Genomic DNA, 15,518 nt, shown 5'->3' with positions numbered 1-15,518 from the left:
CTCCGCCGGGGCTCACCTGGCACCGCCTGGGGATAGACGCGCGCTGGAGAGAGCTGGGAGGCCCCCCTTTTACACAGGCGGTTCGAGAGGAGTTCGCTGGATGCCTAGCAAAGAATTCACCCCCCTCCCCGCCCCGCCTTAGGGCAATTTAAAAAAAAAGCTTAATTGGGATCTGTAGCAGGCCATTGTCTTACCTTCTATTTGCTTTAACAATTTCTTCAGTGAATGAATGAATATTTATAGTTAAAAAAAATTTGTTGACTCAGGGTTAAGTATTGCTAAGGGAGATGCTATTTTCAGGATGGTTTGCTGTTGTTTCTTTAGAAATCAAAAAAATAAACATAAGAAAATAAATTAACATTAAAAGAGAAAGGATAGATTATTAAATGTGCGGGTCTCTAATAGCAAGTGTTTGAAAAGCTGTACTTTTTGAAAGCTGTTAGGGAAAGTTTTGAAGTAGGAAAAATAATGCAAAAACAGTGATAATAGCTAACACCATTATGTAATGCACTTAATTATATACCGGGTGCCATGCTAAGGACTTTTTGTAGATTATCTTGTTAAATCTTTTCTCAAACCTATTGTGTAGGTCCTGTCATTTTTATTCCCATTTTATAGGTGATGAAACAGAGGTTTAGGTCAATTTTCCCAAACCACATCTAGTAAATTGTACAGGTTAATTGGAATCCAGAGCCTTCTGGCTATATAGCCCTTAAAAAAAATACTTACAACAAATATTTTATTGCCTCTCCAAAACCCTTCTATATTTGTTCTTATAACTGGAGACCATTAAAAAGCATTTTATTAATTTTTTAAAAGAAAATGATAACCAGACATAACACCAACAGTTTTTTGGAACAAGAATAATGTATAAATTTAGGAATTAGGTATTTTAATGAGAGGATTCCAAATTTGCATTAATTAGTTCAGTGTACTTTTGTTAAAAAATGAATATGCCAAACTTATAACCATTAGAGATCAAGAAACTAGGTAAAAGTTGAAGCTCACAGGGTGCCTGGGTGGCTCTGTTGGTTAAGATCTGACTTTGGCTCAGGTCACGATTTCGTAGTTTGTAAGTTCAAGCCCTATGTCTGGCTCTGTGCTGACAGCCTGGAGCCTGCTTCAGATTCTGTCTCCCTTGCTCTCTGCCCCTCCCCACTCACATTCTGTCTCTCTCTCTCTCAAAAATAAATAAACATTAAACAAAATTTTTAAAAAAGTTGAGGCTCACTGTGTTGGTTTTCTATGGATGCTGTAACAACCACAAGTTTAATGGCTTGAAGCAACACACATTTATTATCTTACACATTTAAGGTCAGAAGTCCAAGATGGATTCCACTGGGCTAAGTGTTGGCAATGCTGCATTCCTTACAGAAGCTCTAGGGGAGAATCCCTTGTCTTGCCTTTTTTGGCTTCTAGAAGCTGTCCACATCCTTTGGCTCATAGCCTCCTTCATCTTCATCGGTAAAGGTGAGTTGAGTTTTCACATCAAACCACTCTGACTTTCCCTTTGGACTCTCCTACTTCCAAAGACCTTGTGCTTACATTATGTCCACCAGAATACTCTAGGAAAATCTTCCTATTTTAAAGTTAGCTGATTAACAACATTAATACTCTTTGCAATGTTAATTCCCCTTTGCCATGTAACATAACATATGCACACGTTCCAGGAATTAGGATTTGACATCTTTGGGGGGGTCATTATTCTGACTACTGCATTCACTTAATGGCAAAGGACTCTGGGGACTTGGAAATGTGAACTTCGTATGTCATTATGCAGCCTTCAGCAAGTGCTTTGCTCCAGGAGGCTAGAGCTCCCACTGAGAAGACTACTTACCCCTCCATAATTATGAAAATAAATGTTTGAAAAAAAGGACACAAGAAAAGTTCACAGTATTAAATGACCGTTTTTACTTTCAATCAGAATAGTGCTGCAAATCATTTTAAGCAGAAGTGGAAAGAAGCCTGAAAACAGAAGCAAGTATGACAGTACTAGACAATCATTTAATTGTTGACTCCTCCCTGGTAATCCCAATCTTAACACAACCAGCCCTTCGGGGTAATTTTGCTATGCCAAAAAATCTTCCAAACACTTGCATATATATTATGTCTAAAGGATCTACACTCCTGAAATGTATTATTATACTCTAACGGAAATGAGTATGAGCAAGGTTGTTTCAGATTGTGCTGCAGGCTATATGACCTTGTCTCAAATCATATAACAGTGTAACATGCATAACTGTAAAGGTTCCCAGGATGGTACACAGATTAGTATTTTTATTTTATCAGAGGAGTATGAATCAAAATGTATACATTTTAAATGTGTGTATATATAATACACATATATATCACATCAGATGACCCTAAGTAGTTTCTTAGTAAAAAAATGTGAAGGTCAATTTAAAGACAGTTTAATGTATAATATTAAATAAATAATAACTAGTACTAAAGGAGGGTGTTTGTGACAAAAATCATGAAGTTGGTAGAATTACAAAAGCTCAGTAAACATCAATCTAACCATATTAATTTTATGAAATCAATAGGAAGGAAAGGCTAATAAATTAGACCAGGTTTAAGGAACCCAGGGGGTAAAACTCTCAGAAATTCAGGTCAATTTTTTTTTATTATTCAACTAAGTCATTCATCTCAGTACTCAATACATTCATCTCCTATAGTGTACACTCTCACCCGCTCTCTCCCTCCCTCCTTCCCTTCTTTTCCCTCTCCATTCTGTCTCCTCCTCCCACCTGCACAGCCCAATCAATGGCCTTAGCTACATTAATATCATCACTGACTTTCTTATCCATAACTGTATTTTTTGTTTCCTTCATATTGCTGCATCACAGTTTTGCTGTAGAATCATGTTATTTGAAATCAGGTCAAGAGAATAAAAAGCATATCTCAAAGAGATTAGGAAGAGCTCATATAAAATTTGAAGATTCTCCATCAAGCTCATGAGGTAGTCCAAAGTGGGCCAGAAAGATGGAGGTCTTCCTTTAAGGTAGGCCTTTGGAGGAGACACAGGCCAGTATCCAGTCCCTTAGCAGAAGAAAACTAGGAGCTACTTAAAAGTGAACAAGAGGCAGGGCTATGCTTCAAGTGGAAAAGGAGACATGGGGAATATTTTCTTATGGAAATAGTAGCTTCCCATTACAGGGTTCAGGGAGTTCAACTTCGGTACATTGGGAAGAAAGTCTCTCCATGATGATCTCATCTATGCTTGCATTCTTTCACTGCTACTTTGTCCATCATGCTGTTTCTGATTAATTGTTGGAAACAGTTTTTGGTTTTGAGCTTAACACTTGTTAAGAAACAACTTTCATTTAGCAAGTAAGTCTTGGAAATCTTGTCTCATGCATGTAAAACATCTCTTGTTCATTCACCATTTTGTGACTGCCCTGTGTTAGACACACATGTTATTTTCAGTACCTTTCTTTACAAAAATGGCACCCCAAACTAAAATCTCTTTGTTTGACCAGGCTGGACCAGAGGGTTTCCATCCATTCCCATCTTTGGGGGAGGTGGAAATGGAGAAGGATTAGAATTGTTCTTTGATCATGCAACTTCCTCTGCTGAAAACTCTTTGGTGACTTTCCATTGCTCTTGGGATAAAGCAGTACATACCTTAGCAAAGACTTCATGGTTTCCAGGGTTTGGCCCCTTGCTACCTCTCCAAAGTCCATTCATTTTGTGCTCCCCTGCTCCAGAGGCAAGGGCCTTCTCTCTGTTCCTCATAGTTCCTTACCCTTTCAGAGCCTCTGCATATCTCCTTCCTTTAGACTCCACTTGCATCGCTTTGCTCAACCCTTTCCTCTTTGCCTAAATAACTTTTCATTCTCATTAGATCTCAATTCAATATCCTCTATATTCTCTTCCTTAGGCAGGCTTTCCTTAACTTCTGATTTAGTAAGCTCTGCTTTTATTATAAACTCAAGTGTGAATTCCTTCTCTTCTGTAGCACTTACAAAGTAGCTGCAGTTTAACATTTGTCTGTATGATTATTTGATTAAAGTCACCGACTATGACTGTCCTCACTCATTTTTTTTATCTTCAGTGTCAAGTATAGTGAGCAGAACATAGTGAATCTCTGTTCTAATTAAGTTGCTGATGCCAGGCTTGAGGCAGGGACTGTGCCAGGCTCTTAGCTTATACTATGTCACTAACTTCTCACAACAACTATGTAAGGGAGATAATTTTTCGATTTGATAAATAAGGAAACTGAGGACAACAAGATAAAGTAGTTTCTTAAAAGGTCCCTCAATCAGTAAGTAGAAAAAGCATTGATCTAATCCAGGCATGTGGACTATGGTAAGCATGTTTTATCTGCCCAGCACACCTTGCTATTCCTCTTCTGCTACCAGCACCCTACTTTCTTTTGTAGAATTCACATGGATTCCATGTCTTTCAGGATGGATTGTAATTCACAAGGCTCTGTTTCCCTCATCTGCAACCCCACTGTAGGGGTGAGTTTATGACCCAGGCCTGTCCAATCCCCAGATTGGTGAGGTTGGGATACATCGCCTCAGGTGGACCAATCAGAATCCACTGTGAGACTTAGCTGCTAAAGTTAATTGGAAAGATCAACTCTTTCCTGTGGAGTTGCCAAGCTACAAAAATGTAAATCCTCCTTTATCCTTCTAGGTGTATGATTTTACCAGCCCTAAAAATGATGAAAAGCATCAGTTAATGGAGTATTCTTTGAGTAACCCTGTTTTTTAGTATTCAGGGAATATCATCAAACCCATTTGTTTAGTTCATTGTTTTTCTTGGTTATAGAACAAAGATTAGCAAATATTGCCAAAGATACTAAATACTTAAATTATTGGTAGTTGGATTTTTTCCCTTTACACTGTGCCTAAAAATGAATCATAGGTCCAATTTAAAAATTAACAGTAAATAATTACATTCCTGAAAAGAGTTGAGCCTGGGTAATACCAAATCAGAGGGATGTTAAAAAAAAATGTTTAAACTCTTGGGGTACCTGGGTGGCTCAGTAGGTAAAATGTCCCACTTCAGCTCAGGTCATGATCTTGCAGTTCCCACCCGGCATCAGGCTCTGTGCTGATGGCTCAGAGCCTGGAGCCTGCTTTGTATTCTGTGTCTCCCTCTCTCTCTGCCACTCCCTCATTCATTCTCTTCTCTCTCTCTCTCACACACACAAAATGAATGAAACATAAAAAAAATTGTTTAAACTCTTGTGAAATTCTAGAAATGTTTATAATATTAACTCAGAATGTTCTGTTTAATGTTGTCAATAAAAATTGATCATATATCAAATGGAGTTTGAAATTGACAAAATAAAAGAATTAGTGTTTCATGGAGATAATTATAATAAAGATAGATCATTATTCTCTACATTTATCAAGTAATCAAGAAGCTATTAACCATATGATTCAAAGAAAAATTGAGATTATCAAGAAATATTTTTAAGTTTATTTATTTATTTTGAAAGAGAGAGAACATGAGCAGGGGAGGGACAGAGAGGAAGAGAGAGAATCCCAAGCAGGCTCCATGTTGTCAGCACAGACCCTGGCACGGGGCTTGAACCCACAAACCATGAGATCATGACCCGAGCTGAAATCAAGAGTCTGACGCTTAACTGACTGAGCCATCCAGGTGCCCCAAGAAATTCTAAAGTTATAAACTTATTCAAACATTCTGTTACGAATATGAGAGAAAAGAAATCCAATGGATCCTAGAGAAGGAATTTCCTGGCATATTTAAAATTGTTAAATTTTATGGAGATAACTCATATCATTTATTCATGTGTACTATTCATTAATCAATTTAACAAATATTTTTGAATACCTCCAAATGACTAATAATTTTCTTTAAAACATATTATCTATTTCTGTTATCTACTGCCCTACTTCAGAGTCTCAAGAATTTCACTTAAATTATTTCAACAGATACACCAATGGTCTTCCTTGTTTTTGTTTTTTCCAGTCCATTTCAAATTCAGCGCCAACATTTCAGCAGCATCTGTAATAATCTGGTCATATCACCTCACTGTCTATAAATGTATGTTGATTCTCAGTATCTAGAGAATGAAACCCAAAGTTCCTCACAGTTTGGCCACAATATTTATAGCTCCCTACGCTCATCTATTGTATGAGCCACTTCTGTCCATCTAGCCATGTTGGACTTAACATTTTCTCTGACACCTTTGTTCCTGTGTTCACATTATTCCTTGATCATGGAGTAGCTTTTTTCCTATTTTCTGCCTGAAATCTCCTTTTCATCATTCAAATCCTGGTGCAAATAACACTTCCTCTTTGAAGCAGAGTGCCATTCATTCTTTATAACCTTAATTACATTTACAATTAATGGGAAAATTAATTTGTAATACGTGAGTCCTCACTCAGTGAAAGGGAAAAGGATATTGGTCACAATGTGATGAGTAAAAGAGTAAAGTAAGCTGTGGGAATTTGATGGAACATTCTTGGGAAAGAATATGAAAAAAGGGCTTGATAAAAGTTAACAATGTTTTCATGTCATTATATTGGGTACTAAAAGTTTAACAAATATTTTTTTGACTCAAAATTTATTTTTTAATAAAAGAGGAAAACTTATTTCAATTAACTTATATCAACATTTTGCTTGTCATTTTCTAATTCTGAGAGATTACAGAAGCTGTTATTTCATGAACACATTGTTTTTAATTTTTTTTAATGTTTATTTATTTTTGACAGAGAGACAAAGTGCGAGCAAGGAAGGGGCAAAGAGAGGAGACACAGAATCTGAAACAGGCTCTAGGCTTTGAGCTGTCAGCACAGAGCCCAACGCAAGGCTCAAACCCATGAGCCACGAGATCATGACCACAGCCGAAGTCGGATACTCAACTGACTGAGCCACCCAGGCGCCCCGTGGACACATAGTTTTTAAAACTATAAGGCAATTTTGATAAATGTAGTTTACACAGTTAATCTACAGATGAAGAAACTGAGGCCACAAAGGGCTAATTTGAAGGAGGGGGTAGACTCCATATCTCCAGAACTGACTTATGAAACACTTTATGGCTGGTCCAAAAGCACTACTTCTAAGGAATCAAGATCAAAGAGTAAATATTCCACTTTTGTTTATAGTAAAGAGTGATTTATTATCAGGGCACCTGGGTGGCTCAGTCAGTTAAGCATCCAACCCTTGATTTCCACTCAGGTCATGATCTCATGGCTTGTGAGTTCAAGTGTCTGTGCTAACAATGTGGAGCCTACTTGGGATTCTTTCTCTTTCTCTCTTTCTGCCCCTCCCCTGCTCGTGCTTTCTCTCTCTTGAAATAAATAAATAATCTTTAAAAATATGAAAAAAAGTGATCTATTTTTTGAAGAGTGATTTATTATTAATAAGCAAATGATTTAAAGATTATTCAGAGAAGGATTTCTAGAGAAGAAGAAAAGTTGAAATTGATTTTTTAAATGATACGTGTGTTATACATATTCTATGTATATAGGGGTCTACTGAATATATATATATATTTTTTTAATTTTTTTTTAACGTTTATTTATTTTTGAGACAGAGAGAGACAGAGCATGAATGGGGGAGGGTCACAGAGAGAGGGAGACACAGGATCTGAAGCAGGCTCCAGGCTCTGCGCGGTCAGCACAGAGCCCGACATGGGGCTCGAACTCACGGACAGCGAGATCATGACCTGAGCCGAAGTCGGCCGCCCAACCGACTGAGCCACCCAGGTGCCCCTGAATATATATATATTTTAGATGCTTAAATACCATGAGATATTACCTACCAACTTGAAATATTTTGCCAGAGATCCCTCTTCTCCATGACATTTAAAAAATATATTATCTAATTGTACATTTTTGCATACTTTTCCTGGTTATGACTTTCATATGTGTCTCATAACTGTTATGTGTATAAGAAAAATTAATTTACATTGTGTTTTTGGCAGTGACGCTATCATTTTCAGTTATCTGATTTTAAAAGAGATTCATGGCTCCAATTGTGGCAATATTTTTTTTTATATTGTTCTTTTGAAATGTGTGTTCTTTCACAAATCACTTAAATGAGAAGTTTTGAACATGGCTTATTTCCTAATTGACAAGTGTTTTCTGTACAACTCTTGAATGGCACAGTTAATAGACTGTAGAGAAATAGATAAATATACTACTTTGCAAAGCTCTATGGCAAGATGTAATTCAACTCCCCTGGCTATTTCTTTCTATAAAAACTAGAAACAGGGAATATTGGAGAAACTCACATATTTGGAATTTTTTTTCTTTCTTTCTTTTTTGAAGGAGTGGTAGGTGATAAAGGATGGGTTTGACATTAAGATGGCTAGGCAACAGAAAACTTTACTATTGTGGGTTCCACAGTCTGAAATAAGCATCGTAGATACTTTTTTTTCTTTTTCTTTTCTTTTTTTTTTTTTTTTAGTGGATGTGCAACTTAATTAGACAAGTAGCAGATTTTTCATGTCTCTCTCAGCGTCATCAGACCATTTATCAAAGACCATTTATCAAGTTTGGATAAAAGACATTTGTTCACAATGTACCTCATTGTCCGTGTTTTCCCTCAATTAGAAACTGTTTGCAATGACCCTATCTGTAGAGGTTATGGGGATCTTGACCAGTTTTCAACCTATGCTTCAGAGGCCTCGAGGAAAGAGAGGGCTTTCAAAATTTAGAGATTCAACCTTAAAATGGCTACTAAGCCCTAGACATTGTCATCATTAGCCACATACACCAGCCACCCTCACCCACCTTCCTTTGCTTTATTCTGTTTCTATTCAAAGCTGCCATTCCATGTTATGGAGGCTCTCATGGCAAATCCCAGATACCACCTTTCTTGTTCTGAAAACTAAACTCTAGGTGAGACAGTGTGAGACAGTAGATAAAAGTAAGATGATTGTTGTCATAACAATTGATTTTTAAATATGTACTTTATTTTTCATTTATAAAGAAGGCATGCTTAAATTGGACTGATTATTTCTATGATACCTTTCCTTTGCCTTAAAATGTGTAGGATGATATTGTGTGTGTTGTATCATTGAAAGTGCATCCCCCAGGTGCTGTAAGTATTCTATTTAAGAATTTCAGTCCAGGGCTGGCCGGCTAGCTTTCTAACTAGAAGTTACATGCTCTAGAAGATATCAATGCCAGTACTTCTATTATCTATATCTATACCACCCACATTTACCTTATTCATAGATGTTGGAAATATGTTAGAAATAAGAATGTCGGATATCACTCATTAATAGCATACTATATGGCAAAATAGGCAGGAAAATGTTTGCTTATTGACTTACACCATTAATGTAAGAAAGGCTCACTGGTAAAATTAAAGCTCTTCAGGATACGTGGTTTGGATAAAATTGCTTTAGAGGCATGGACAGGAATAGGGTATAAGAATTCAAGGAAGTCTGAAGCCTTTGGCAGTAGAAATGAGGCGTGAGACTTGAGCCGTAAACAGACTAATTCCAGTTACCGGTGTGGGAGGATTTCTAATGACGTGTTTGTCTTGAGTAAATATTTCATGCAAGATGTTAATGAGAGCACTTAACTGTACAAAAAGCTAGGACTTTATCAAACTTTAAAGAATATTTTATATGACCTGAGTTGTGTCTATTTGTCGATATAGTGGTCTATATGTGTTACAAAATTTGGTTTGTAATTCGCTTTCAGTATGATCTGGTGGCCACATAATATACCACAAAGAACCTAAAAGCTGTGCATATTAAATTGGCTTGAGGTCAGTTCATGATTATCTATGGAGCACTTACCAAATGCTAAGTACTTTGCATATATTATTTAATCTTCATAGTAATCTATACAACACTCCTCGCAATACTCCTAACACAATTGTTACTTTTTGGTTGGTAAACCATCTATGCATAGGGTGTTGCTAATCATTGCCATTATTTGGAGAAAGAGAATCAAGATGATCAAATCCAGCTAAAGATGGGTACAATTACCCTGTTTTACAGATTAGGAAATTAAGCCACAGGGAGTTAAGTGACTACTCAAGGTCACAGAGCTCGAAAGTGACCAATTTTGGATTTAATTTGTGCCTGAGTAACTCTAAAAACCCATCCTTCTAATTATGATGATTTACTGCATCTGTTAATGATTCTTTGCTGTTAAAAAGAATTTAGGGACTAAGAAGTAAGTTAATTTCTGATACTACAGTATTTACACTGTAGAGTTTTCTTGTGTGGTCAAAAGGTGGAAAATAACTTGTCAAATCCTAGGGCATGCTGGGTAGCTGTCAGGACTATAGGATAATTAGATACCTTTCAAAGGAGTACGCCCAGCATGGAAAATGTCCTTAAGGACTCTGGTTCAAATGACTGATTTCATGACAATGAAGGACTCTGAAAGCGGAACAAGGTTCTTTTATGTAGACCAAAGGAAATAGTTAGGTTAGCATTGAGTCTTTTCAGGGCAAACATTGGAAGCCGAAGATTATCTGCGCTGATTTTTACCCTAATCCCCGTTACTGGGTTTCTGGTTACCTGACCTTAGTATAGGTTGTACAATATCATCTCTGTAACCTTTGTGTTTGTCAGTTTATCTTGATCAACTATCAGTGCAAAGTGAGAAGCTGTCTTTCATCTGGTTTCCAAGGGTGCTAACTAGAAAAGGAGAAACTAAAAAGTTTACATTGAGCAGAAATAAAGTAGCCAAGGTATTAAAGCACCTAACATTGAATCTAAAGAAGGTATTTGAAGAAGGAAGACTTCCTAGGGAGAAGGTTCACTAAAGGATATTGGCACCATAGGACATTGCGAACAAAGAGGGTTGGCTAAAATCGTGATTTGCAATGGTACAAAGTTTTCCTATCTGAACTACAATAAAGAGTTTTTGTCAATTCATCCTTATGCTGAAGTAGTTCTCCTAAATCTAATGCATCAAAGATCTGGCATCATTAAGGAAGATAATCCTAAGAACTGTTAGCAATATAAGCAGAGCTGGCAAAAAAAAAGTGTAATGCTACATAAGCTTTCCTCTCTGGAAAGAAAATAGCACAGGTTTGACTTTTGGAGACCAGCTAAATCAGATGGACGAGCAGAGAGAGGCTTTGTAGCCAAGGAGGTAGGGGAAAGTGAACAAGAGAGCTGTAAAACACAAAATGATTTATTTACAGCTGTTTATTAGATGAAAGGAAGAGGCACATATCACTTATCTAACATGTTTCATTTTTTAGTGGAAAGAATATTAACTTTTCAGTAAACAGACCTGGGTTTAAAGCTGGCTCTACCATTTTCCACCTGGGAAGTTTAGAGCACATTCTTTAACCTCTCTGGGCCTCACTTTCTCCAGAGGTTAAATGGAGCTTCCAGTATCTGTCTGTGTTGGAGTCTGTATTTGTCACTAGCTGTCTGTTTTTGACTCCGGGCAAATCACCCTACTGAGTGTCAGAAGCCCCTCTTTAAAAAGGGAATAATAATGCTCCCTGGTCCCACTAGAGAACTTTTTCCCATACATGTGGACCAAACATACAGGACTGATGCCCTTGGTGGCTTTTGTTCTGTCAAACCAGAATAATAATGACTACCTAGTAGTGGCATTTTAAAGATTATGCAGTAATTTCTTTCAGATTTCTAGTTTATGATAGCCAGGCTATAAATGGTGCATAGTAGGTATGCAGTAAATATTAGAACTACATTATTAAATTTATACAAGGTCTATAGGTATACAAGGTCTATAGGCATTGGCTTACTCAAAACTTGCTTTCATAGAAAAAAATGAATGCCATAGTAGATGACATATGAGATAAAAATTTCTCATATTTAAATTGTGTTCTCCATTTTTTTCCAAAGCATAATCATATCCTCCTAGAGAAGGACATACATATATCATACCCCTTATTTTCCAGAAAGGAAGGCTGAGATCCAGAGAAATTTAGCAATACTTACCAGAGATGATGTGACTTTATGTAGGAAGTTAGGCTTGGATTCTGAATTCCTGAATTCCATCCCAGTGATCTCACTACAGAAGAGTCTCTCTGTTCTGTGGGTATGGCACACCTTTCTAGAAATCCTCTGTTATGGTAAACAGCAAGAGCAAGACAAAAATAATTAAAATAGGCTTTCCTCTTATGAGCTCATGATGTGTTGATATCCTTGGCTTATTGGTTCAGTTTTTTAAATGTAAAAAAAAAAGATACTGAATTCTCTGTAACATTTAGAGAAGAACAGAGAGAACACACTTTTGCTAAATTGAGTGGACTCGTGCCACTATCAATTTTGAGCCTTGACCTGATTTCAGACCCTTGAAACTTGAAAATTAGCAAAATGTTTTGCCATTTTTCAGAAACAAAGATTGAAGCTTTTTAAGATTACAAATCAACTTCATCAACTTTAAATAGCTAAGGAAAACATATTTTGACCAACAAAGAAAACTGGAATATCAACAAAATTATTTAATTTTCTTTGAAACATGTCTGCTTACAGTACATGACTACTTACCACACATCGTTTAAAAGCATTGGGTTTATAAGAATCAAGCCCAAACTGAGTTAAATTCCTTAATGTAATTTATTTTGCCCTGGAAAATAATGTTCGATAGGTTTTTTTTGCACTATTAGAATACTTCTAGAAAGTATCAGAAATATAAAGCATTGTGTAAATGTAATTTACTATCTATTTTAGTTCAGTCCAACCTACAATAATTTAATTCAACCTATAATACGCATAAAGAGTCTACCCTTTAGGGCGTACTGTTGGCCCTAAGATAACTAAGGTCTTTGAGCAATTCAGTGTCTGTCTGAGCTTTATGATAATAAAAGCATATAGTTAAATTTATTGATCTCTTGCATGTATCAGCCATACCACTAAGTTTTGCTCATGTTTTCTTATTTAGTACCCCAACAACATCCTTTGGAGATATATTAACCCATTTTATAGATAAGGGAAAAATGGCTTAGATTAAGGAATATATCCAGGGACACACAGCTCATAAATGGCTTAATTTATTCACCTAATTAATATATTAACATAGATATGCAGACACAAACCAACATGCTTACACAAGTAGACACAAATACTTGCAACTTTAAAAAAACTATGAATATACTTTTTCTTCTTTAATTGAAGCCGAGGTGTTCTTTCTGTTAGTATTATTTCTCCTGCCAGCTTATGTTTAAATAATGACTATGTGATAGTGTCATCATTATCATGCAGAAAGGGCAATGTGTTTATAATAACAGAGGAGCACAAAAGCCTTTCATGGCTATTAACTCCAGTCTCAAATACTCTGGCCCTACCACTGCACTTTGTTCATTTTTTTAAAGACAAATTATAACCAAAATGATATTTAAATTTTCAGTTGACTTCATAATAAAACTTCTCCTCTTAAACCACATTTGTGTTTTTCCTACAGAATTATGGTAATAGCATTCTTTGAATATACTCAGAACTGTCTTTTATAAAAGTATCCCAATAAATTTCATATAAAAATATATATACATATAAAAGGATCCCAAACACACAAGGCTGGAGAACCTCAGACATGTGTGCATGAGGGGCACACGTATAGGAAGGAAATTCAGAGAAACATGAAGTTTTAAAAAAAGAATAGACTCCTCCCCCCATTTTATTTAAAATTTGCATATAGAAAACTCTTGGTAGAATATTTAGAAAAGTAGAGATTTCTAAATCCATTCATGCATTTAAATAGTAGATTGAGTGTCTGTGTTAGTTTATCAGGCTGCCATAACAAACTACTACTGACTAGGTGGCTTCAACAACAGAAATCTATTTGCTCACAGTTCTGAAGGCTGGAAGGGCTGGCTTCTTCTATGGCGTCTCCTTGGCTTGCAGATGGCTGCCCTCTTGCTGTGTCCTCCCAAGGGTGTCCCTCTGTGCACACAGGCCCTGGGTATCTCTTAGCATGTCCAAATTTCTTATTATAAGGGCAGCAGTCAGATTGGGTTAGGGTCCATGCTATTGGCCTCATTTTAGCTTAATTACGTCTTTAAAGGTTCTCTCTATAAACACAATCACATTCAAGCTACTGGAAATTAGGGCTTCAACATATGAATTTTGAGGGAAAACAATTCAGCCCCTAACAGCGACCTTTAGCTGTAAAGAACTGAGAGTTCTTCCAGATCTAGAATTCCGTGTTTCTTCTACAAAATTTTCACTGCATATAAATTGACCACAATCTAATTTTACTGTATAAATGCTTTTCTTTTTTAAAAATGACATTCCCGGTTTTCTGTGCTATGCAGAGAAGATCCCTATTACATTGTCTGGGTTTCCTTCATAACTTAAAGGGAAATTTTCACAATGTCTGGAGCCCTAAATGTCCTGCAAATGAAGGAGGAGGATGTGCTCAATTTCCTTGCAGCAGGAACCCACTGATGTGGCACCAGCCTTGACTTCCAAACAGCGCAGTACATTATGGGAAGGAAAAAAAAAAAAAAGCCGTGGAATTACCTCATAAATCTGCAGATAACCTGAGAGATGCTTCTGCTGGTAGTTCGTGCCATTGTTGCCATTGAAAACCTGACCAATGTCAGTGTCATAGCCCCCAGGAATACTGGCCAGCGAGCCTGAAGTTTGTTGCTGCCACTGGAGCCATTCCTGTGGCTGGCCCCGTAGCTCCTGGAACCTTCCCTAACCAGATCCAGGCAGGTTCTGGGAGCCGCGACTTCCTGTGGTTACTGATCCCAGGTCTAAGCACCATCTGCTCACGGCGGCCTCCTAGGTTAACCCGCCCGCCACGGCCCCGTAGAACAGACTCTCTTCCGCACCAGGTGCACGTTGCCGTGTCTCTCTGAGGGTCTGATAGGGTGGCTACCGCTGTGGGAAGTTCTACGCATGCGCGCCACAGTCTTGCGTGGGTGCCCGTGTGAGGTCACGTTTGATCTCTGTGTCTGCAGAGATCCTGAAGGGATTGGAAAGGAAGAGCAGGCCGCTGCTGAAATGACCATGACCAAGGAAGAATTTCAGGGTGAGTGGACTGCTCCGGCTCCCAAATTTACTGTAACTCAACCTGCGGTCACAGAAGAGAGTGAAGGCCTGCAGGTGTCCTCTGGCATCTTCCGTGGTTCCCTGCTGGAGTGCAGCGCCCAGCCTGCCCCTCAAGACTGCAGCGACACTGCTCCAGCTACTGAATGGGTAGGAACAACCACTGCGTGGTCTTAAGCTCTTCTTCTACACACTCTTGTTTTTAAATTTACTTTGAGAGAGAGAGAGAGAGAGAGAGAGAGCGCACAGGGCGGGGTGGGAGGGGGAGGGGCAGAGGGAGAGAGAGAGAGAGAAAGAGAGAACGAGAGGGAATCCCAAGCAGGCCCCACGTTGTCAGCACGGAGCCCCATACGGGGCTTGAACTCGCCAACGGACCCGAACGGTGAGATCATAACCTGAGTGAAAAACCAAAAAGTTGGACGCTCGACTGAGCCACCCAGGCGTCCCTCTTTTTCCACGCACTCTTAAACGGAAAATGGAAATGAGATTGCTGGAAAAGAAACAGTTTCAAAAAAAAAAAAAAAAAGATATTCCTGAATTAGCTTTAGTAGGATATTTTATATATCTGTGTGTGCATATATAAATACAC

At 37.7% G+C, this 15,518-nt stretch overlaps 1 pseudogene; it reads left to right on the top strand.

The window, feature by feature from the left end:
- Positions 1-14,359: 14,359 nt before the first annotated feature.
- Positions 14,360-15,106, top strand: LOC131483795 (small ribosomal subunit protein uS2B-like; annotated as a pseudogene).
- Positions 15,107-15,518: the final 412 nt, after the last annotated feature.

This window comes from Neofelis nebulosa, chromosome 8 (assembly GCF_028018385.1).
Source record: "Neofelis nebulosa isolate mNeoNeb1 chromosome 8, mNeoNeb1.pri, whole genome shotgun sequence".
NCBI lineage: Eukaryota > Metazoa > Chordata > Mammalia > Carnivora > Felidae > Neofelis > Neofelis nebulosa.
This window is presented reverse-complemented; position numbering and strand designations above follow the sequence as displayed.